Source organism: Paralichthys olivaceus, chromosome 6, assembly GCF_024713975.1.
Source record: "Paralichthys olivaceus isolate ysfri-2021 chromosome 6, ASM2471397v2, whole genome shotgun sequence".
NCBI classification, from domain to species: Eukaryota; Metazoa; Chordata; class Actinopteri; order Pleuronectiformes; family Paralichthyidae; genus Paralichthys; species Paralichthys olivaceus.
In genome coordinates, this window is record NC_091098.1 from 21,792,045 (window position 1) to 21,815,058 (window position 23,014).

A 23,014-nucleotide genomic window follows, 5' to 3' on the forward strand; every position below is an offset into this window, starting at 1 on the left:
ATTTGGTACCAAATCACTTACATTGAAATATTAACGGTCAGAATAAAAGATGTAAAACCTGCTCCACTGTGTATACGGTACCTAGTCGTGTCTTCAGACAGACTCACCCTCTCCTCTGTGTGATCTGCTGCCAGTTCCAACTGTTGGACAATCACACCTAATGTCTCACTTGGCAGAAATCTGTTGTGATTCTGAGTCTATTCATTATTTGCAAAGGCTCAGTGGCTTTTGGAGCTTGAACTACTCTGCTGGGTTGAGTCAATAAGCATATGCAGGAAAAATGGAATAGAAAATGTCAATAGTTTATGCTGAAACAATAAAACACTAAAAAGCAAACACACACATCTACATGAATACAATTCCACACTGGCTATGAGAGCAGAGAGGTTACTGTACTGTTAAGCAATGCTTAATGCTGTGAAGGCCACCTGCAGTTACATTTACATCTGTGGAGAGCTGCAGTGTTGCTAAGCAGGACACCGGGCCAGACAGATCCATGGCCCAACGCCCAGAACTCTGCTGTCCTGTCCTGAAAACTGAAAGTGCCCGTCCCAACATGTGGCTGTAACCTCTACCATCCCCTCCCAAAGTATGGATGAGTGTGTGTGAATGGGATCGTCAGATAGCTGCAATACGCTGTAACACAACAACCTCTTCTTAAAGGTCATACAACCGACAGTGACTGTCATCACGTGTCGCTGTAGCACCAACATCTTGGACCGAAACAAATGTGCTTCTCAGAAAGGTGTTGCTTTTATAGTCGTGTTGTGAAGCTCAGTGAAATTAAACACACAACCAGAAGCACAACTGAAACAATTCAGCTAGTTGCCATGGTGAAATGGAATCTTTTCATTTCCTCCTCCCTGGTCCTGTCACGGTCTGAGTCTTTGAGAACTGAGTGACATGCTGCAGTTGGTGAATGTGTGTTTTTAAAAATTATCGGGGGGGGGGGGGGGGGGGGGGGGTGGAGCCTGCCTGAGAGCTTAAGGACACTCCGCAACCACCTACACCTCCAACCTGCACCCATTGGATGGCACCAGCTGCCAATCACATAAGTCAACACCACGCTGTATTGAAGAAGACTTGAGACTATAGTGCATGAGAACACAAACTGTTTGGAAATGTTCACTCATGTTTTAATTCAAATCAGAAGTAGAATCATCTTCTCGCGGACTTTTAGAGAAATGAACCGTTTTATTTTTTTGCAACCAGCAGAGTAGAATACAGGTTTCAGACACCCGGACCTGGAGTCTACATCGATTTTTATATACAGTACATGGGCGGCACCCACTCACACAGAGATAGTTAGCATGGCTAGCATTGACATATACTGCTCATAGAATGTCGACATAATGTGTAGCTGCTGTGTTTCTAATGTAACTGCACTGTGGTGAGCAGGTGGCAGACGTGTGTGGTGTTTGTGTACATTGAAAGTCATCACAGAGTACAGAAGATTGAATCATGTCCACCCAGGTGTCATGGTTACATCCCTTGAGTTGGAGCTGGGTGCATCTTGCTCGCAAACATAGGAAGGGCCTCACATGCACTAACGCCAACACCAGCTCGGACTGACTACCAACTCAAAGAACACTGAAGGAGAAGGACTTAATTCTCTGCTCATGACACCGTCACTCCACCACTATATCTTTACATGTAAAATAGTTGTTGGATGCTACATTAAAGTTAAGGATCTCACATATATAACCATAAACCTGTCTTAACCCTGTTACCTCATGTATTTCCTGTTGATGTTTGGTTATGTAACATGTACATCACACATCCATCTGTGATTACAGCAAGGTGCGATCACAGATCGATCCCTTCATCTGCTGTGTGCTCATGTGCCAAACCACCAGCTTTGTTTACAGAATGATTTTTTGGATTTAAAGTGTGTTTTTATTATCTTAAGTGTGACATGAACTGGTAACGGCCTGAAAAACCTACCTACTGGACGGACAGACAGACGGATGTATAGATAGACAGATGATAGATTGATAGGTTGACAGATACTTAGATTGATAGACAGATACATAGACAGATAGATTGACAGACAGATACAAAGATAGATAGACTGATAGATAGACGGATGGATAGATAGATATAAATGGGTTAACGGTGCCCATTTTCTGCTTGATCATAATCTGTTGGTAATGGTGTGGTCTGACTCACGATAGCATGCATAATAAAAGCCCAAATTCACAACCGTACATTAAAATGGAATGAGTGGCTCCTTTTAATTTATTAATCATAAAGAACACGTTGTGAGACCTGTTCCAGGTTCTCATCTGTTTGTCCACATCCAAGTCTTTGAGCGGAGCTTTGAACATATGATTTATTGACGAACCTGGCAAAGCACCGAGCCCCATGAAACGCTCGTCAGATTTACTGAAAAACTGAAGATCCTCCGCTGAAGACATATTTATTGTGGTGTGCTGACTCGCAGCACTCTCAACGCTTTCATTAGGAGCCCTGTTAGCCTGGTTCGCTCCGTGTGCACTGCATCACCACCCTGGCAGGAGACAGATAGCCATAAATATTAGCAGGAATCCAAATAACTGCATCTCGAGTTTCAGTATGAGCAGCATTACACCCCATCAGAAATTAGGGTTCCTGTTATATGGTAACACCAGAGCACTATTCATCTTGATTTATTTCATATTTGGCTTTAAAAAATGTGGCAAGCTTTTTATGTTTGACATTTTCTCATGAATTTTGCACTAACAAGCTGAGAAAGTAAAACACGGGGCTATCCGAAGTTGTTTACGGCTGTTTTTCCACTGTGAGTTACAGTACATACTCTGCTAAAGAAATGTTTGTGCCCTAATGGCTTTTTTACATCAAGTTTAGTAACGTTTGTTTTTGCATCATTTATTAAACAATCCTTGGAGCGGCGATAAAATCAAAAACAGCAAAGATATACGAGATATCTAAATATTTCACAAGAACCAAACTTAACATTATTCACCCTGGAGATTAGGCACCAATAATCCATAGAGGTGCCTGAATATTTGCAATCCCCCTATCGGCTGTTGTCTGACACTAATTAGCCTCTGGGGGCAATGGTCAATTTTTGGGGGCTTCTGGTGTAGACAGTGAATTTCCGGGCCAAGACTCCATCTTTCATTCACAATTTAGTTTCTCTTATCACACAAATCAAAAGGTTTCTTATCACTTAACACAAACAGTGATACTTTTTGCAGGTGTTTAAGGTCCAGAGGATGTTGGCTGATCTCTATGAACAGCTTCCTGCACATGGATGCAGATAAATTAAAGATTCCTCCTCTTTTACTCTCCACATGGACTGTTTACCGACTTTTAACAAAAGCTTGCTCAAGCGTGATGGGAACCAATAGTTTCAGTACTTCACTACTATAATATGAGTGAAACAATGAACCATCCTGTCTGCAGTTAATATGAGTGGCCTCAGTCATAAACCATCAGTTAGAAATAACTGGTTTCTAGTGAGTCATCAATTCTGCAGCAAGAAGAAAATATCAATCAATTAATCAATAATTAACTTTTCACATTCACAAAACCCAATTTGCCTCTAAGGGTTTAACAAGATGTGACATCTTCTGCCCTTAAACCTCAACTAGTCTCAGGAAAACTACCCAAAGAACCTTTTAACATGAAATAAGACAAATAGAAACCTCAGAGATCCGCCTTCCACAGACATAACTAAAATAGTTAATAATTGAAAAGATAACTAAAATCATGATCAACTGATTTGAATCCAGCATTTGGTGGCTGTTGTACATCAGAAAGTGTTGTACATGTGTTTTTAAATGCAAATAAAGTGTTAAACCCTCCTCATTTTACAGTAACGTTGTTTTTCAGCTTCCAGACTTTGTGGTGTCACAGTTCGTCCCTAACACATCTTAAAGAGCAGCATGGAAACAGAAGCCGCTGGACGAGCTGTGCCCGCTCATCACTGGAGGAGTGTGGTGCCACTGATTAGACTGATGGATCGATAGGCCTAACTGCAATCAGCAGCGGTAACGATAAACAGATAAAGGAACGCGACTCCAATGAACATGTCGAAATTACCCGAGGGACGAAGGCGAGGTGATCATTGAGTGATGGCCAACAGAGAGAGAGAGCGGTGCGCGCGTGTGTGTGTGTGTGTGTGTGTGTGATTGAATCACACGCGTGCGTGATTAAAACACATGTGTGCGTGGCGGGGGAGCAGCTCCTGCACACAAGCATACTCACACGGGCGGAGACAGAGAAGCAGGAGCGGAGGCAGTGGAGCCAAAGATGCGCTAGTCGGCGCCTTAAGAATGAAATTGAATACTCGAGTGGTGCACGGTGGATTTGGACACACGCTTCCTGCGCAGTTTGTTTAAGTCCAACCTCCCACACGCACACACACACACACACACGCACACACACACACACACACACACACAGACACACAAATATGCATTCACCGTGTGTTACTGCGTTTAAACCACCCAGTGGGGCAGGGATGCGTCATGCGTAATTTCTTGAGCCGCGCATCCCCACATCAGTGCGCGGTAAATGCAGATGTCAGGGGGAGTGAGAGCCAGAGTGGAAGATACATACAGACACACACACACACACACACACACATATATATATATATATAGAGAGAGAGAGAGAACGAACGAGAGAGAGAGAGTTGAGCAGGTTGTGATCTCTGCAGGATTTCTCCCAACAAAAGAGGAAAGCAGCTTGTTCACATTCCTCCGTCTTCCTCTTGTGGCTGCACGAGACAAAACTCCTGAAACGACCCATCAGCTGCTGCAAACCATCTCTCACACCATGTGAAGACTGCATTTCAAAAACACACACACCACCTCTGTCTGTGTCTTAATCCAATTAAAAGATTCATTGGCCCGGACCTCGGAGTTAAAGTTATCGATCTGTTTTTAAATACGACTGATTTCGATGTCATTTTTCAAGCATCGATTTTACGCATTCAGTTCCTGTCTCTTTCTTTGTCTTTTGCTGTTGTTGTGCTCGTGGAATGCGTTAGCAGCGCAGGCAGTGTGAGACGAAGCTTTGTGATGTGCAGCACTTAGAAAAATATAGAGGAAAAAAACGAGGAGAGCTCTTTTCTTTTTTTCCCCCAGTCTTGCGTGCGCCGGTGGGAGGGAAGATCTGTGCAGTGGAACAGGAGCAGCAGGAGAGGAAGGAGTGGAAGAGGAGGAAAAGTGGGGGAATCTCTGCAAACCCTGGAGTCTCATTAAGAACCACCCGCCACTGTGGACAGCGTCTGAACTGCGGAGTTGATCGAGGAACGGGAGGTTTGGAACAGTCTGGGACCAACACCTCCGAGGAGCTTTGTTTCCACTCTGTGAAAACCATGCTGGTGCTCTGACTCCGCACACCTGTCTCTTCCTCCCTCTTTCTTTCTCCTCCTCCTCCTCCTTTTTTTTTTTTTTTGAATTTGATCTGTGCGGCGCTTCAAACAGCAGGCGGCTCCGGAGCTGACTGGAGGGCAGAGGAAAAAGAAAGAAAAGCTGGATGGCAGCAGAGATCACAGAAGTTCACTTTCACCACTTTGGACTCACTCGCATGAGGATGATTTAAAGGTAAAGTGCATGTGCTTCCTCTCTTTCACACTGACACATTAGCATCGGTGTGGTTTGGCGGTGGGTGTCAGTCATGCATTCACAGCAGCTGTGTTGTGGCTTCTCTTTGCGCAGATTTGACTCTCATAGTCTCCTGGTGGCATTTTGTGATTGAGCTCAGCCTCACACAGACTTTACAAACCCTCTCTTTGTGAGTGCTGGTGTGTGGGTGTGTGGGGGGCCAAGGTCCCCCTCTGATCTCAGGCTCAACAGATGAAGCAGCTGGAGGCTTTTGGAGCAGGAACGAGGCTGTGCGTTCCTCCATGGAGCTGATGGAGAGGAGGTGGTGGTGGGGTGCCCGACAACACAATAAACCCCTTCATCAGCTGTATCTATGGGAGCCCCCTCTGCAAGCCCCCTTCGCTCTCTCTCTCTCCTTTCCGCTGCACTTGGCTCGCTGTTGTTCCTCACATAGGGTAATCAGAGGAGTCTGTAGGTCTGATCAATGCACAGATGAAGACAGACGGTCAATTTCAAACTAATGTGATTCAATTAAGACAGTGGATGTAGGTGCCAATCGTAACAACTGCAATCCATCTTTACGTTAAATCATTTTCAAGTGATGCCTTGCTGGGTTCATTTGGTTTGGTGACACCACACTGGATAATGCATCACTGTCAAAGATGCTGCTGCTGCTGCTGCTGGTGAACATGTTTCTTCCCTTACGTTCAAACAGTCGAGCTCAACATCCACATCGACTTCGAATGCCTCATTGGATTTCAGTGACTGAGGATGATTTATTTTAAGATCTGCAAATTCAAAAATGTTTTTAAAGTCTCGTATAGTAGCAAATACAGCAACTCTCAAAATGAAACCCTTTAACATCACCACAGAAATGCTTCGTGAAGACACAAACATTTAATATCAACCATTTCCTTCTGTTTTTGGAAAAACAGACAAATTCGTTTTTTTTTTAAGCCCGACACCAAACGCTTTGAAATACCCATCAGGATCCCAAAAACACATTTTCCCTGTCTTTAATCATTCATAAATTCAGTCTCACAGTGAGAAACAGACTCAGTGAATCACCGCAGCACTCCCCTTTGAGCAACATCCCACTGTCTGGAGTGTAATTCTCCATCAGCATCCACAGCACATGCATTACAGTGATTATACACAAGAAGAGTTTCTCAACCTTCACTGAAGAATAATACATGAAACTGTGGGCAGACAAATAAGAAGTCAGGTGGATTGTAAATATCATAGTAGCTGTAACGATCCGATTATTAGTGCTGTGTAACTAAAGCTGCAGAGAACCTGGAGTGTTTTTCAAATATTGTTTCTATTAAGTTAGAGTTTTTTCAGTCAAATTAAATTAAGTCAAATTCTTTGCCTCTTATATTGTCAGGTTTTCACTTGATGGCCTTCATCAGATTGTATTCGAACTTAGTCATGCTTTCAATGGATTTTATTTCTTAATGTTTACCTAGCTGCAACTGCATTGCAGTTAAAACTATATATATATATATATATATATATATATATATATATATATATATATATATATATGTGTGTGTGTGTGTGTGTGTGTGTGTGTGTATGGCTATACATATTGTGAAGGTGTTTTTGTGTGTATTTCCTGGAAGACATGATGTGCAAAATGTGCAGAGACCTTTCTCCTGCCCTGAACTGAGCTGCCTCTCTGAAACTGCGCACCACCCCCGACGAGATCCACCGATTAAACGGCACTGTTTGGCTTGGTTATTGAGGTTAGGGTTCGAACCATAGGTCAGCAGAGGGTCTGCCAATCAGAGGTGGGGTTTGTGCACAGCCTGAGAGGAAGTGCTGCCCCGGAGACACAGGGACAATTACTTCACAATTTATTTTTGGCAGGTCAAGCAAAAAAAAAAAAAAGCTTGCATCACTAAAAAACCCTGAAGATTTCCAGCACTTGAGGAAAATAAATAAAGATTTGGGGATGTACCAGCTGTTTTTCTTTCTAATGGCACAACAAAGTGTTCTGTTTTTTTAAAACTCATTAATAACCTTTCTCCAAGAGACACAATAACAGAATAAGAGTCTGACTGTCAGCAAAAAGCCTTTACTTCACATCCAAATGAGTGTCCTCGTATTGTAATCTGTTCCAGACATGATAATGTTCCCCTTATTCCCAGAAAATCACCCATGGATATGTTTACTGTCATTTCTTGTAATTCGTTTTCCATGCTGCTGTGAGTTAGTGTGACATTAAAGGAACAGGATGGGATAAATTAAGCTCCTCTGTCAGCTTCTCCCCTGTTTCTTTTCACACTGAGATAAAGGCGAGGGCACGCTTCCGCGTCCACAGACAGACAGATGGACGGACAGACAGACGGACAATGACAAGACAGGCAGGCTGGCATACTGTCCTTTTCTCTGTGTGCGACTCATCCATTCCTCTGCTGTTCCTTATCACTGCTTCATAATCACGGAGAGTCCACCCTCTGGATCACCTCCTCTGTCTCCTCCTGGTCGTCCATCTGTTCGTCACAGGGACGTCTGTGTGGCCTCGCCGTGCTGACCACAGTCTGACCATCTCCCAAACAGCAGCAGAGCCTGATTCCTCTCTCTCTCGACACAATCCTATTTTCCAAAGTGCTGATTCCTTTTTCTCTATGATCCTTTAACAAGCTTTCCGTTCTTTTTTAAGGCTTAGTCATTTCTGCCATATGTGTCTCTTGGTAAAATAGTTTTATTGCAGACTTTGGACTTTGAAAGTTTCACTCTGACACTTTTTTTGTTTTGTTCTGATGCTCCAACATAAATAAGAAATACTACTCACTCATCCCAGAGTCAGAGCATGATAGCGCTAGCACGCCTACAGGTTGAACATCTTCATTAGAGGCCTGTTGACACTAATCAGAGATGACATCCACTGGCACTCTGGTTAATTTGGAAGATTTACAACACAAACAATGAAGCAAATAATCTTTCCATCGCAGCAAGACAGCTCTTCATAAAGAAGACACATTTGACAAGATGTGGAATGAATCTTTGTTTGTTATCAAAGGCTTTAATGCCACATGCTGTCCTCAGCAAAACTGGCTTCAGCTCACATTTTAAATCATTTGCTTCTCTCGACAGGCAGAGTTCATTCAAATGAGTCAGGATCCTTACGGAGCCGCCTCACCCTGAGTAATAACTTATAGAGTTTCGGTCCAAGTTAAAGGCACATGCAATAATAATGAATACTCATTAATATAGTAAATAAAACTTTAATTCTGCTTCACGACATCATCAAACTTGGTCTTTTGTTATTGTTTTGAATGAGAGACCCCTAGCGGCCGAATTTACATATTGTATGTTTAAATAGAGCAAATTTCTCTTTTTGTTAATTTGTCTCCGTGGTGGTTTCAACTATTGAGATATTTTCTTAATCAAGCACAAAAATAATGTTCAATCACTTATAGTAAATTCAAATTTGTGAATTTTGAACAAAATAGATAATTTTGCTGCTGGTTAACAAAACGTTTCTACTTCCTGATTCAGTGGCTCAGTTCTGAACATATTGCTCTTCTTTGGGTTTATTTTGAACTTGGGGTAAAATATTTGTAGCTGCAGCATTGTGTGGACATTAACCTTAAATCTCTCTCATACACACACCCTCAGTAAAGTACAGGTTCAATCACAGTCATGGCTTGGTCATGTTTCATCAAAGATCCTGATTTGGGTTAAAATAACTACTTTGCCAAAGATAACCAGAGGATTTCGGCTGGTAAAGGCAAAAAGAAACCCATGTTAACTGTCAGAATGAAAATGGGAACTTTAATCTCCAATGTCTTTTGTTCTTTCTGATTCACCACAGCCTCTTCCCTCTTCAGACTTCGTGGCTCCATTATCTCGTAACAATACTTTCTCCTTTTGCTGCTAACAGACATGAGTCATATTTACTTCAACAGCTGGAGCGTAAACATGGGTCGTTTTTGGGAATTTGCTGAAACGTCTGACGCTGCTGTTTTTCTTAGAAGGGCTGTTTCTGTAAACTTTGCCTGTTGCAGGTAACATAGTTAACCCAGATGCTTTTTCCTGTTCTTGTTCTGCCGGTGTTCAGCATCAAGTAAATCATATTTTCATTTAGGTCACCTGTTCTTTTGCGTTTCAGTTAAATCACATTCTTTCTATTGGGATTTTTTTTTGTCTCTTGGAAATCTTCACAGTACTCGGTGATTCACGTGTCGCCATAGCAACCTGAGTCATTTTAAGAGTTAATTTAGCATATAATAAACATATTGTGACCACAGTGGGATTTTAACTGTGGTGCTTTTAGACTCATATTTTGTATCTTATCTGTTATAAATATCTTTTGAAAATAAGTAAAGTTATAGATTAGATTCCTTTTATTTTAAAGGGTTCTTCTGTTTCTGGTTATATAGCCAACAGTCTAGTCAGATGATGTTTTCACAGCCTGTTCACCCTCCACATATATCAACAGAACAACACAGACACCCAGGATTCATGCAGCTGCCTATAGACAGAAATTTACAGTAGGACACTCTTGTTCTGTGAACTTCACATTCACATTATTTACTTTTATTTGTGTGCAATATAATGTTACTTCACATTCCCCCCGAGGGTCATATGGTGCCAGGGGTTGTGATGCCCCCTGGTGGGTCATTAATCACAGATATTTGCCACATTTGGATGTGATCCTGCCTGGACTTTATTCATTTACTATAATTTATATGTTCTAAAATAAATATATGTGTTCACGTCTCTCATAGGGGCCCACGTCTGTTTTTTTTCCATTGATATTCACAATGTGTGAGCCCACTTTCTTTTTCAATGTTATGGCCTGCCCACGACTAATGAATATTTATGAGCACATCTTCAGAATAAAGAGATCTGGATTGTAAACTACCCACTGGTGCCTCAAAAAGAAAAGTCTTTGTGCAGTCAAAGTTTAAAGCTGTAAACTCCAAATGAACAATATTGCTTATTTTGTGTACAGTGCAAAAATTACACTTCTAACCAGTTTTAATAAGGTAGTAGCTTTTGAATGATTTGAATTTCATGGTTCGATTTGAACGTAATCTATTGAGTCTTGATAAAATCCAGTATTCAAGATAAATGTTCAACATATCTCGACAGCAGAAAATTGTGGAAATGAGACGGAGAAATGACTTCTCCCATAATGCATGACCTCAGGGCCAGTTTCTTTTAGCTGCAACAGACCACTTCAGATTAGTTCTTGTTCTGCACACCAGCGCCTGGCAGAAATGTCTTGCCAGCAGCAGTGGGAAGCCACAGCAGAGTTCCTAAATCCTGCAGTCAACAGCCAGCCAGCTCCCTGCGCACTATTCCTGGCCTTGATTACAATGTGTGTGCCACAGAGGCAGGCTCCAAAGTAGAGTTCATTTTGGTAATGAATACTCTTAAATATGTCCACGAACAACCTTCTTCTCCGTGACAAAGACAACACCGTGACTGGATGGCACCGATGTCATTCAACACAAACTGTGACTATATCAACATGTATCACTGAAAAGAGACAGCTCAAAAATAAAGAAATAAACTTAACAAAATCTCTTCCTAATAGAATATTATAGTGTTTCATTTGAGTATATATATATATATAGCAGACCTGTTACCTAGGCTGCGCACACCATTTTGAGACTACACCGGCTGGCAGCCTACAATCACAGCACAGCATGGAGCACAGGGTACTTACCAGTAATTACTTATTCAACTTGTGTTTTCAGATTTCAGACAAAAGACAAAATATTATTGGTTTTGGCTCCAACAGATTTCAGTGATCAAGTAGCTACGGTTTTATTTGACTAAGATGTTTAGTCGCCTACAACTTGAATAAGGACAAACAAGGACATTTGACACAGGACTAAGACTACATTTAAAATAATAGCCGAGAAAATCAATATTGCTCCAAAGAAGAGGCCATGTGGAAATGTCTTTGCAGTACAAGACTGCAATGAAAAGTGTAGGTCAGTGTTGTTGTTTGACAGGTTTTAAAAGGAAACAAACTTACTGTGAATCCTGTACAAACATGGTGAACCAGGTAGTAATCTTATTTGGCTCCTGTTCTGTTCCACTGTGAATGATTAGCTCCACCATTCGGATCAGATTTTCTCATTAGCCTGCCAATGCCCTGAAGGAAGATAGATGTAAAAAGTGTTCATCTTCCAAACTAAACTGGTTCACAGACCGATTCAGGCATCACTGTTGCCAGACACTAGACATGATTAATTGCAATCCCATGTTCCCCTTGTTGTGCCGAGGTCCCTTGTCTCCCCAATTGAATATGAACCGATGCAGGGGAGGAAGCTTGAGGAAGCAGAATGCCACTGTCTCTGAGCAGAACACATTAACATTGACTTTGAATGTGCATGTCAGTTAAATCAGGTCACTTAATTGGCAAGCACAAATGAGCTCAGGTAGGACATGCTGTCAGTGCACAGAAATAAATAAATCTCCGACAAATAGAAAAAAAGGGGGAAAAAAATGCAGGACAATGTTTTATTCAGCATCCTCTGTAATCTCTGTCAATAGTTCAGTCTGGAAATCACATTGCACTCCTCAACATCCACAGAGTGTGCTGTGTTTAACAACATTAAATTGTAAAGGGAGATTTCCATTAGAGGCTTTAGTTGTCTCACTCAGTTGTGTTTTGCTTTATAATGGGCCTGTAGGGCTACTACGTGCACTGCAGGTCCACTTATGGTGTGCTGATCTGTTAGAGCCCATTAGTCAGAGAATCCTTGTCATTGCCCTTGCCCTTCCTCAGTGCCACACTTCAGCTCACCGGTAATGAGATGTCTGTATTTACAACAAGTCCTGATTACTAATGCAGAGCGAGGTGGGATACCATGTCTGACACCTGTAAAGTGGGGGATTAAAATACAGCTACTCATAATGCAAGCATGCCCCCACACACAGAAATGGATGTGGTGGGAAGTTAGATACAAACATGTACATTGAACGAGGGAATACAACATATAGAAATATATGAGCTGTACAAAGATGAAACTAAAATACCTCGTGCTTCTACCCCCGTCTGCTACGGATAATGTTTACATACAAAATGCTTTACAACATTTAGGAGGAAACACAACTGCTGCATGGATTATATTTTGTGTTATATTAGAACGCTGTTTCTGATCGAGGGTGGCCCGGTGGTACAGCGTTTACATTGTTGCCTCACAGTAAGAAGGCTGATTCCTGATTTCTCCAGGTACTCTGGACATAGAGATTGAGGTTCGGTTGGAGACTCTAGCCTGGAGCTAGACGAACCGGTCCACGGTGTCCATGTGGGTCTTATTCTTAAAGAACAAGTGATTTTAGACAACAACAGACTCACTGTTCCATCTTACTGTGCATTAGAACCACACAGAAGTCGTAGGGAGCTGATCAATGCTGGTGGATGAAGCATGTGCAGACCCTGCAGACAGAGGCTCCCATGTGTCTTACATGTGGTTAAGGTTAATCAGGTTGTTTTCTATGTTGGCTCTGTGATAGACTGATGAGCGTGCACCCTGCATCTCACCAACCATCAGCTGGGATTGTCTCCAGCTCCCCTGTTACCTTCCAACAACGAGCAGTGTAGCAAAAGCAATAATTGTTTTGGTTAAATACTGAAAATATTTTGGTTGAATATATCTTTGAACATTAAACCAGGACCACAATCTTGCCTAAAGGAATCTAACCTACTTCACATTCTTACAGAGTTAGATGTGAAGATTTATACCCCACACATAAATATATATACTACAAGTATATACACTATATAAACTATACAACTGGGAAAGGGGAGAAACAGCGAGCCTGGCTCTGACAAAAGGAAACAGAAGATTCAGTTTTATGTACATATTAAACCAACATGATATAATAAGTTTATTCATGACCTTTAAGCTGTTAATTAGTGACCTTTAGAGGTGCTGATTTGTTATCTTCGGATGGAGCCAGACTCACAGTTTCCCCGTTCCCTTGTGCTCGGCTGGTTAGTCAGCTTAGTGTCCAGAGGGGAGAACGGTGTGAACCTTCTCATCTGACTCCCTGAAGACAAGACATAATAATATTTCCACCCAAAAGGTCGAACCTTTCCTTTAACCAAGCAGTTGTGTAAACATCAAACAGAAAATCATGCTTTAGAAGATATTGTAAAAAAAATAAAAAAAATAAAAAGGCTTCACATTTTGTGACTTTGAAGATTATTCATTACAACGGTTTTTCAGGATAACTTGCCGTTGCACCGGATATAAGTATTCGTAAGGTTTTGCAGGCAGAAGGGTCAGCTCATTTTCTAAACTGGTGTCGAAGCTCTAGAACTAATGTAGTTTGTTTTAATTATGTTCAATGTAGAGAAACATAAAGAGTAAATATCGTTTCATTCACGGTTTGAAACCTTTCGACCCCAAAGTTTGATTTAGAGAAGCGATGACTGACTGGTGGTATTTCCTTCAGCTTGGCAGAATGAACATAGAGAGGCGTGGACAGCATATTCAATGAGCCACATTTGTTCAATGATTCAAGATACCTCTGACTTCCTGTCTGACTCACACACCATGTCCTGTCTTTGTTTACAGCGTGGCTGTAATGGGGGCTCTGTAGACTCTCCTCATTCAATACAAACACTATTCTACACCCCGGCTGCTTCATAACTTGGCAGCGTGAAGCACATGCACATTAACACACACACACACACAGCGGCCCTGCTACAATGCCTCTGGCTGTTCTCCTCTGGATGTCTCATCCATGAAGAGAAATATCAGTACATGGTATGGAGTGCATTTGATATATTGGGACGTTCCACTAGATTTAGCTCCACTTGCACCAGCAACATACTGGAGGCTGCTGGGACAAGATTAATGGCCACTTTATTAAAAATGCTACATCAAAGGAAAATATTTTGTGTTCAAACCGTCGTCTGCGGCAGATTGATTTTGTAAAAGGATGTAACCAAATATGAATATATTAATCAGATATGAAGACATAATGCTGCCTGAACAGATATGAAGAGCAGATCTGATCTAATAACCGTCAGATTGTTTTTTTCAGTGCAGTGTGAACAGGAACTTCAATTAGACGAGGCAACGCTTTGTCATGATGCATAAATCACAAAACAAACAAACTACGTCCAGTGAAAGGGCCACGACATCCAGTGTAAATCTCAATACTCTCAACCAAGTGAAACTGCCTTCCATTTCAATCTGACTTAGCTCAGAGATTCATATTTTTATGGCTCAGTGCGAAATGTCTAAACCTATTGGATGGATTGCTGTGACATTTGGAGCGGACGTGATCCCTTAACTTTCCTTCTCAGCATCAGGTAATAAAAGTTATTAAGTTTAGTTTCAGACCAAATGCTTCATTTCCTAAAAACCTCAGCTGTACTTGGTGTTTAGTTGTAATAAGCAAACTTTATCATGATAACAAGAGCATGGTAACTAGCTGGTATAAATGGCTGACACGTCTTAATCTTAATCTTTCTGGGTAAGAGTTTTTCTGAAGACGAGTGATGATTTATTGTAGTTATTTGTTGTATTGTCACAAGATCTGAGCTCTAACCACAAAGCAGTGGACGATAATCACTGAAGTCAAAGTGGCCGCATACTTTCTATTCGACAGATATATATAAACCTCGTCTTTTGTCACCAAACCATTGTTGTGTCTCTGTCCACAACAACATCAGTGGAATCTGACAAAGGTATTTTGTACCTAACTGAAGCTGATTTGTATTTGGCCTCTTAACTCAACTTTGAATCTTATGGATATTGCAAAAGAAAAAGGGGGGGGAATCTCTATTATAACATAAATATGTTGGATACTCTTCTCTACTCTTTTCTATTTCCACATTACCTGAAATATGTATTTATTGGCTGACATGATTCATGTACATGTACTGTGTATGTAGAGATGTAGGTAGGAGCAGGTATTTCACCATCTTAGAAGTAGATCAAAAATAGCACTGTCTCTCAGAAACTGTAATTAGGTGCATCGTGAGAACAAAAGGCCATCCTTCCAGGTGTGGGCACTCCAACAGCCAGTCTTCCATTACAGTGTATTAGAGCGCAATAGCAACCACCCATACAGACTCCATTCAGGCTTTCTAATGAAATGCTCCATCTCTGTCATCAGACTGCCATTTTCACGATCTATTAAACCTCATACATTCATTGCACTGTTATGCATTATGTGCCATTGACTTCTGCTATCCTGCAGCATTGTTTCAATTATGAGGAGGAGGGGAGCCCGTGCTGGAGCTTCATCAGGGAGTCATATCATGATTTTACATTTAATGGAGTTCTTTTTTTTTTTCTGTCAAAGACTAGTTCCTGTGTAATTTCCCACCTTGTGTCCTGACCTTCCCTCTGTACAAATTAAGGCAGAATTATAACGGAGGATCAGTGGCTGAAGTTTAATATGTGTGTATTACTTTGATGTTAATGTGTTTAGAAGCCACCAAGAACAACACACAACATACTTGCTCCAAAGTTGCACTCCACATAAATGACCACAGGGTTGAATTTTGGAATAATCTCCACCAACAGAGTGGTGGGGCTGCATGTAATGGCACAGCTTAGATGTTTATTGGAATTTAGACCACAGTATTTGCCCACAAGGTACAAAATAAATTACAAGTTTCCAGCTACTTGGATCATCCGATGTGGCAACTTCCAGAACCAAAAATAGGAACGAGCGAGCTCCATCATAGCATTTGACTCACTGCTTTTCAGACAAAGACTTTACATTAGAAAAACTACTGAAGTTTAACCACGTGAGCTCCAACTCTCTCGGCTTGTGACTCATGACATGTTCCAGGTGTCGATGAGTTTTGATCAGAGACATTTTCCCCAGAAGATTTATAAGAGATTAGATTACTACACACAAATAACAATTGTAGTTGCAGAGCTTTATAAACATTAGTTTTACTTCTTTCCCGCCGCGTCAATTATCTCATGAACTGTCCATATTTATTTTGTGGCTCTCTGGGGCCCAATACCTGAGCTGGGAGGCACTGCACTAATCTGTGCTGTGTTAAATCACTACTTCAACTACAAAGCAAAATGTTATTCACACAAATGAAATATAGAATATAAAAGTGAATCAAAGGGGCCATTTTCCTGCAAAATACTAGAAATACTTTGCTTAATTAAGAGTTTGAGTGCAGAAAGTTCACTTACATTAGTTTAGTTTTGCATTGATGAATTGGTAATTTCACTTAACCAATGTATTTGAATACGCTTTCTATTAATGAGTCAATGAAACAGAAGCTAAACTAAAACACTATATACAATTTAAGTAGGTCCACAAACCAATAACGGCAGAAAACCCCAAACTGTGAGCAAATACGAGAAGAAATAATTATTTATCAAGGCCTTATGAATCCGAATAGAATTCATTTGGGAAATCAGTGGCAATACTCTGCCTTTAGGAAATATATATGGGAACTGTCAAGGTGCATTATTGCAGTTCCAAAATGCGCAGGGGAAAGTTTTGGCTGCAGCTAAATGAAGACACTGCAGACACTTTCTCCTTCCTGTCCAATCACAGATCATTGAACATTCATGGAAAAGAAGGAGAGGCTAATCTAATATCCCACTGCCCACAGTTCATCACAATATGACAGAGATGCAGGGATGATTAAAGCACTGAGCAGATCGGGGCCTTGCATTCGATCAAGTATTCAATGTGATCTTACTTTTTAGATGTTTATTTTTAAACTCAATCATTCTCTGATGGAATTTCTAAAATGGTAAGATCACAACTGCTTTCAGCAACTTGAAATATGTTTATCAGTTAATCTGCAGAAAATGATTGAACCATTTCAGAAATCTTAATAAAAATATCCACTGTCTCGTTTCAGTCGATCAAAATATTTAACAACCTTCAACCGGAGGCTGCATCAGTTGTGGGAAGCTCGGGATCATGTCGAGGCTAATCTCGGAGCAGTTGAGGTCAGCGGCTGTCGCAATGAAAACATACAACCTCAGTGGATGTAAAGCTCCGGGGTCACTGCTGTGGGACTTTTTCTTTACACTTTGTCTGTATTGTTACATCAAACACCGAAACTATTCTCTCCCTGTGAGCTACTGTTAGATTCCTGGATTTCAGTATGTTCCCCTACTGCTGTCACTCCACAGGAAATATATTTCCTTGTTACTATAGACAACAAGTCTGAAATGAAAGTTATGAGAAGCTCAGGTTTCCATTTTATTTTGATGTGGAATGAGGCATTATTTACAGTCCACATCTTGTTTACTACACAGAATTCATGTAGGTGCACCATAACTAAAACTATGAGTTTAGTTTGATAGATAAATAGAAATTTATTTGACAAAAATCATGTTCTATTGTTTGAGTTAATTTCCAGAAAAAAACATTAGGTTCTAATTTCTGAAATGTGACAATTTACTTTTTAAAAACATTTGAAAATATGACTTTTGGAAATTGAGTTTAACTCTCAGTTTTGGTCATTTTTGAAAGATCTTGATTTTGTCTTAATTTCTACCATGCCTATATTCAGTATCCTTTTTTCAGAACAACATTGCCTTCATGACCAGACAATTTGTATTTCACTCTTTTGGTTTGTACTCTTGTGAAGTCTTGAACCAAAGTCAAGAAAAGAACAGAAGTAATAAACTAGTAGAGAATTGTTAGTTGTAGTTTTTACGTTCATGAAACTATCCAGTGATTTAAACTCTACTCAGAAAACTCTCAGTGAACACTCCTGTGATCTCCTCCTTGTCTGAAGCTCAAGCAAACTTTCAGCAACACTGTGATGCAGCTTAAACGATAATACTTCTTCGTGAAATCCCTTTGTAAATTATTTTCATACACTTGCACCCCCCCCTCCTCTCCTCTGCTTGTCGTATGGAACATGCCTAATCTACTTAAAAGGAGTTGAGAGACTGGTAATATAAATGAGAGTTGCTCGGCCATCTGAGGATCTGTCTTCATTAAGAAACAGATCTGGAGAGGGTTTCTATTAGCTCACTATCAAGATGGGGAGACTGTGAGGAGGAAATTACGCATGTCACAAGACAAAGTGCGGGCGGCCCACAGCTCAGCCCAATGGAGGATGAAAAGCCTTAATCAACGACAAGGACTACCGGTGACAGGGTGCCATGATCGCCCCGTGTGTCACAGTGGAGAAGATTATATCCAGCCTCTGACAGCCTGACGGGTCCCTCTGCGAGTTTGTGGCTGAAGGGAGGAGAGGATGGCACCGTGCCTCTCATCTCCTCTACTCCTCTTTCCTCCCTTCGTTCTTCACTAGTGATGGTCTTTCCCAGATTTGGGTCATAATTTTTTTGTCTCATTTGCAAGGGTAATAACACTTACTGCTCTTAGAGAGATAACAGCAGCAGAGCGAGCCCCAGGAGGACCATACGCATACCTCGCCAACACTGTTGAACAATAAATTACAGTTGTAATGGACTTGAAGATGTTTTCTTGTAAAGTGTCTTCACTCAATTTAAAGGTCATGCTCCATCTGAATGGGAATTATGTTTATCTTATCAATTTCCTGTTTGTCTCTCTTTTCCTTGTCACATTACCTTCATGAATAATTTAGTCAGCAGGGCTGGTTCGAACAATTCTTTATTCATTTCTCACAATAGTATAAAGTATCTAAATTAGTCAGGTACCACTATGGGGTGAACTACAGGCAGAACTTTTTTATCCTATTCTGTATCTGCTGAAGCGAAGAGGGATCTTTATTGATAATAATGTTCCCTGGAAAGAGAAAGGATCATAACTTTAGTCTGACCTTCTTAGTAAAACTTCAGTTACTCAGTTTGTCTCTGGAGTTGCTTTCAGACCTTCACTGAACTCCAGGTATGTGAGAACTCAAACGTCTAAGTAGTTTGCTCTGGACATTTTCTCATTTTCCTGCAGCCCCCTAGTGAAATGTCTGGAAAATGTAAAAGTGAGCCTGTGAGAGATAAAGCAGGAAAATATCCAGAACTAAACAAAAAGAATACAAATATCTAAGTTTGAGAAAGCGGTGCCATACATGAAGAAGAGGCCGATAAAGATGTCAAAGAGAAAAAAAACGTGTCTGACCTGAAATATCTCCTAATGTATTCTTCATATGTGAACTTCAGGAATGGGGCGACATTAGGTAAATAAAACTCTACACCTGCCTGTTGATCCACATTTGGCTACAGCTTCGTCCATTGCCAAGGTTAGTGGCCATGCCTACTAGATCTTTCTCCTTCATGGCTGATAATTAATTCAGTCCTCTGAGGTATCAAACAATAATTTCATGTCGCTCTCTAACGAAGAAGGTGCTAATTGTTTGAATCACAGCTTGAAGGTCGGGCTGCTGGTTTCCTTTCAGCTGTCACCACACCAGTGGTTAGACTCTAGTCTTTGTTTGTCATAGGTCTTGCATAAAAATCACCATGTGACTTAAACAGTACGAATACATCTTTTTATTTAGTCCCAGTGTTTTTCTTCCGATTCATCAATTTGTACCCACAATGCATAACAATCACAGAGATCACACATCACATCACAGAGATCTGTGTGAAGCCTTGAGCCTCAAGATAAGGAGTGGGCTACAGAGGGTTGATGAGCTCACGTCTCTAACTTGAGACATGAGATTTTTTACGGAACTGACGCTGGTTCAAGTGACACCGCATGTAGAAATGTTCCCATTCTGATACCAGCATCGGAAATGCCTCAGGTTCTGCACCAATGCAGATACAACTGCAATTTCCTTTTTCCAGGAACTAACTTCTTCTTCAGCGTTCTAAAACTGCTGTGCTGGACTGCCACTGGCAAGTACTGTTTTCAAAGCAGCAAAGAAGAATAGATTTTCTGTAGTGTAGCGTTAGCCAGAGCTAGCCAAGAAAAATGATGAATTTCTTTAGCATAGTTATGTCAATTTGTGTTTGAATATGTGTATCCTGCTGCTCTATATGCTGCCAAAGAGGGTTTATAAAAAGAAGATTTAAAGTACATTTCTTTTACAGTCTTCGTTTTGACGAAAGAGAGAAAATATCTTCTACTATTTTTAATAATCACTTCATTATTTTAAAAACATCCTCTGGTTCCAGCTTCTCAGATGTATGAATTTTAAGCATTTTCTCTGGTTATAAAATAGAATAAACAGATTTCTCATCAGATTCAGATGAGGAATGAAGAGAGGATGATGAACTGGGGCCAAAGTGAGAACATCACGAGAGTCAATAATGACTTTAACAATGAGGCAGAGGATGGATTGATGGATTTGCAATAAAATAAAGGGAGGAAATTCAAAGGTTAATTTCTTGGACAAATATTCTGATGAATCAATTTAGAAATGATAAAGATATATAAACATTTGTTATATGAGTTTATCCCAAATTGTAATTATTTACAGATGATTATAAATTTGAATTTAATTGTTTCATTCATACTTTGGGAGGAAAGAACAAAATAAATTTAGGTTTTATGGATCCTAATCATTTGTAAAACAACAGTTGTCCACTTAGGGGTTACTATCAATATAGTCTCATGTGATGTGGACTGTGGGTATAGGCCTGCCATTCACCCTTCTGCTATCTGCTTCTATTCTCCAAATCCCATTCTCTTTGGTAAACAACAACCTCCGCAGATGTGCACTGAAAACTGCAAGTTTTGACAAATATTTCAAACAATCGCACGACATACCATTCTCAACTTCTCATCAGGGGCACCAATGCTGCATTCTGGTCTCAGCAGCACTCACAACAACCCTGATTGTCGTAAAGAAATACAGACAAGACACTGTGTTATTCCCCCTATAGCAGAATGATAATGTGTGCAGCCGGAGAATTCTCCAGCGCTGACAGTGCTGTGAAGATAAGTCTGGCTCTGCGAGACTAACATCAATTTGATGTAAATGTGCTGGATGTTGCCAAAAGGCTAATTTTCATCTGCAGGTTGATGTTGTGCAGCAAATGGAACAAACAAGCAAAAGAAAGAAGCAGTACAGCGTCAGTGAGGCTGTACGACTGTTTAACAATCTCTTACTGTTTCAAACCATATCCCGTATCTTAATGCTGTAATTGCTAAGTATATATGTCATGCCTGGCATACCAACGACTATATTTCATTGCAGGGGTATTTGCTTGATTTGCTGCACACTTCACTTTCTGCCAGTAATGAGGCTTGTCGCCTGGGGTTGTGCCGACACAAGGGACTGTGCTCTCTGCTCCGTGTAAGTGTCAGGAAAGAGAACCTGGGGTTGTAAGGAGAAGGCACAGAGTGTTATACCTGCTCTCTAGATCCCCAAAGCTTTATAAAAGATTCAATGATCAAAAGTGGATATAGCTTCCAAACAAAAGCGAGAGATACTGACGTTTGAGGAGGTTTGTATAGAGCTGCTTCATACCCACCCAGCTGTTTTAAAAGGATTCTTATGACGTATGATGTGAAGTGCTTGTCTATTCTTTGCTGACCTTTATCTTAAAGCCGCAGAAATGACTGAAGTTCGGTGTATTCTTGTGGGCGGTCGGGCTTTGGTTTCAGGGAAACATATCAGCATGGCACAGTGACACTTGTCATCTTGAATGGTTGGCTGGGAGCGGTGACGGGGCAATGTGAGCCCAAGCTAGTCTGTCACCTGTCTCCGCCAGGCTGCCCACAGTGATTAAAAATGGCAGGGCAGTTGAAACCCTCAACCACAAGCGCTCTTCAGAGTTTCTTGCATTGCTCACTTTTTTTGGCTGCATAAAAGGAATTCAAAAACCTAAAGTTGCCTTTGTTTGTTCTCACACTTTTTAGATTAACATTGAATGATCTGCCAGCAACCAAGTGATTATGTCGTTGTGTCTTTATCGATTTACATCCAATTAAAGTTTTCTGGTTATGCCAAACAATTACTGAAGCTGTTTTTCAGACATGACCTCTGGCTAAAATCCAGAAGAATTGGCTACAGAGTTTACTCAGAGTTTGTCTTTCACACATGCACAACACAGCGGGAGGTTTTCTGCTCAGACGCCTTCACAACAGCATCAAATCCTTTGTGTTATTCAGATGAGAGGTGGAGCAGTCGGGTGCAGCAGACAGAGGCAGGAAGTGACGTATCCTCCACTGCGGAAATCACTTGATCGTGTTTATAGCACCCGTCTTCCGCTCTTATCACCACAAACTCTCTTGACATCTTCGCTGGTGTCTTTTTCGTGTGTGTCACTGCTTTTTCTCCGCGGTGAATACAACGGAGGATCCCCTGCTGTGTTCACACATCGATCTCTCCTGGATTTCTACTGACTTTTTACCAGGAGCCCGGGCGGATAGAAACTGCAGAGCATCTCACTCTGACATTTGCTTTCACACATGCACCTGCTCCGGGGAAAAATGGAGGATATGCGGATATCAGTTTGTAGGTGCTGAAAAACTGTAGATAAGGGTGGATGGCAGGGCTAAATTTTGAACTAAAACGTAGTTGTGTGATTGTAGCAGCAGCATCTTCAGCTTGCTCAGAGTCTCGTCGATTAAACTGCAGCTTCTCGCCT

General features: G+C 41.0%; 1 protein-coding gene and 1 long non-coding RNA gene across 4 annotated transcripts in view; one reads left to right on the plus strand and one right to left on the minus strand.

Annotated features, from left to right (window-relative positions):
• Window positions 1–23,014, minus strand: part of LOC138410437 (uncharacterized) — a 211,632-nt gene that overhangs the window by 6,924 nt on the left and 181,694 nt on the right. Inside the window, exon 3 of one of the 2 annotated variants that reach the window (XR_011243135.1) lies at window positions 972–2,509. The exons of the other annotated variant lie outside the window; for it this stretch is intronic. This is a non-coding gene — a long non-coding RNA (uncharacterized lncRNA). Of the gene's footprint in view, window positions 1–971; window positions 2,510–23,014 lie in introns of those variants that run through there. 2 annotated transcript variants of the gene reach the window in all.
• The window catches only part of LOC109635196 (metabotropic glutamate receptor 4-like), a 167,182-nt gene that overhangs the window by 5,829 nt on the left and 138,339 nt on the right, over window positions 1–23,014 (plus strand). For both annotated transcript variants that reach the window (XM_069526000.1, XM_069525999.1), the window contains exon 2: window positions 5,097–5,558. The gene's annotated coding sequence lies outside the window, so the exon portion shown is untranslated. The remainder of the gene's footprint in view (window positions 1–5,096; window positions 5,559–23,014) is intronic.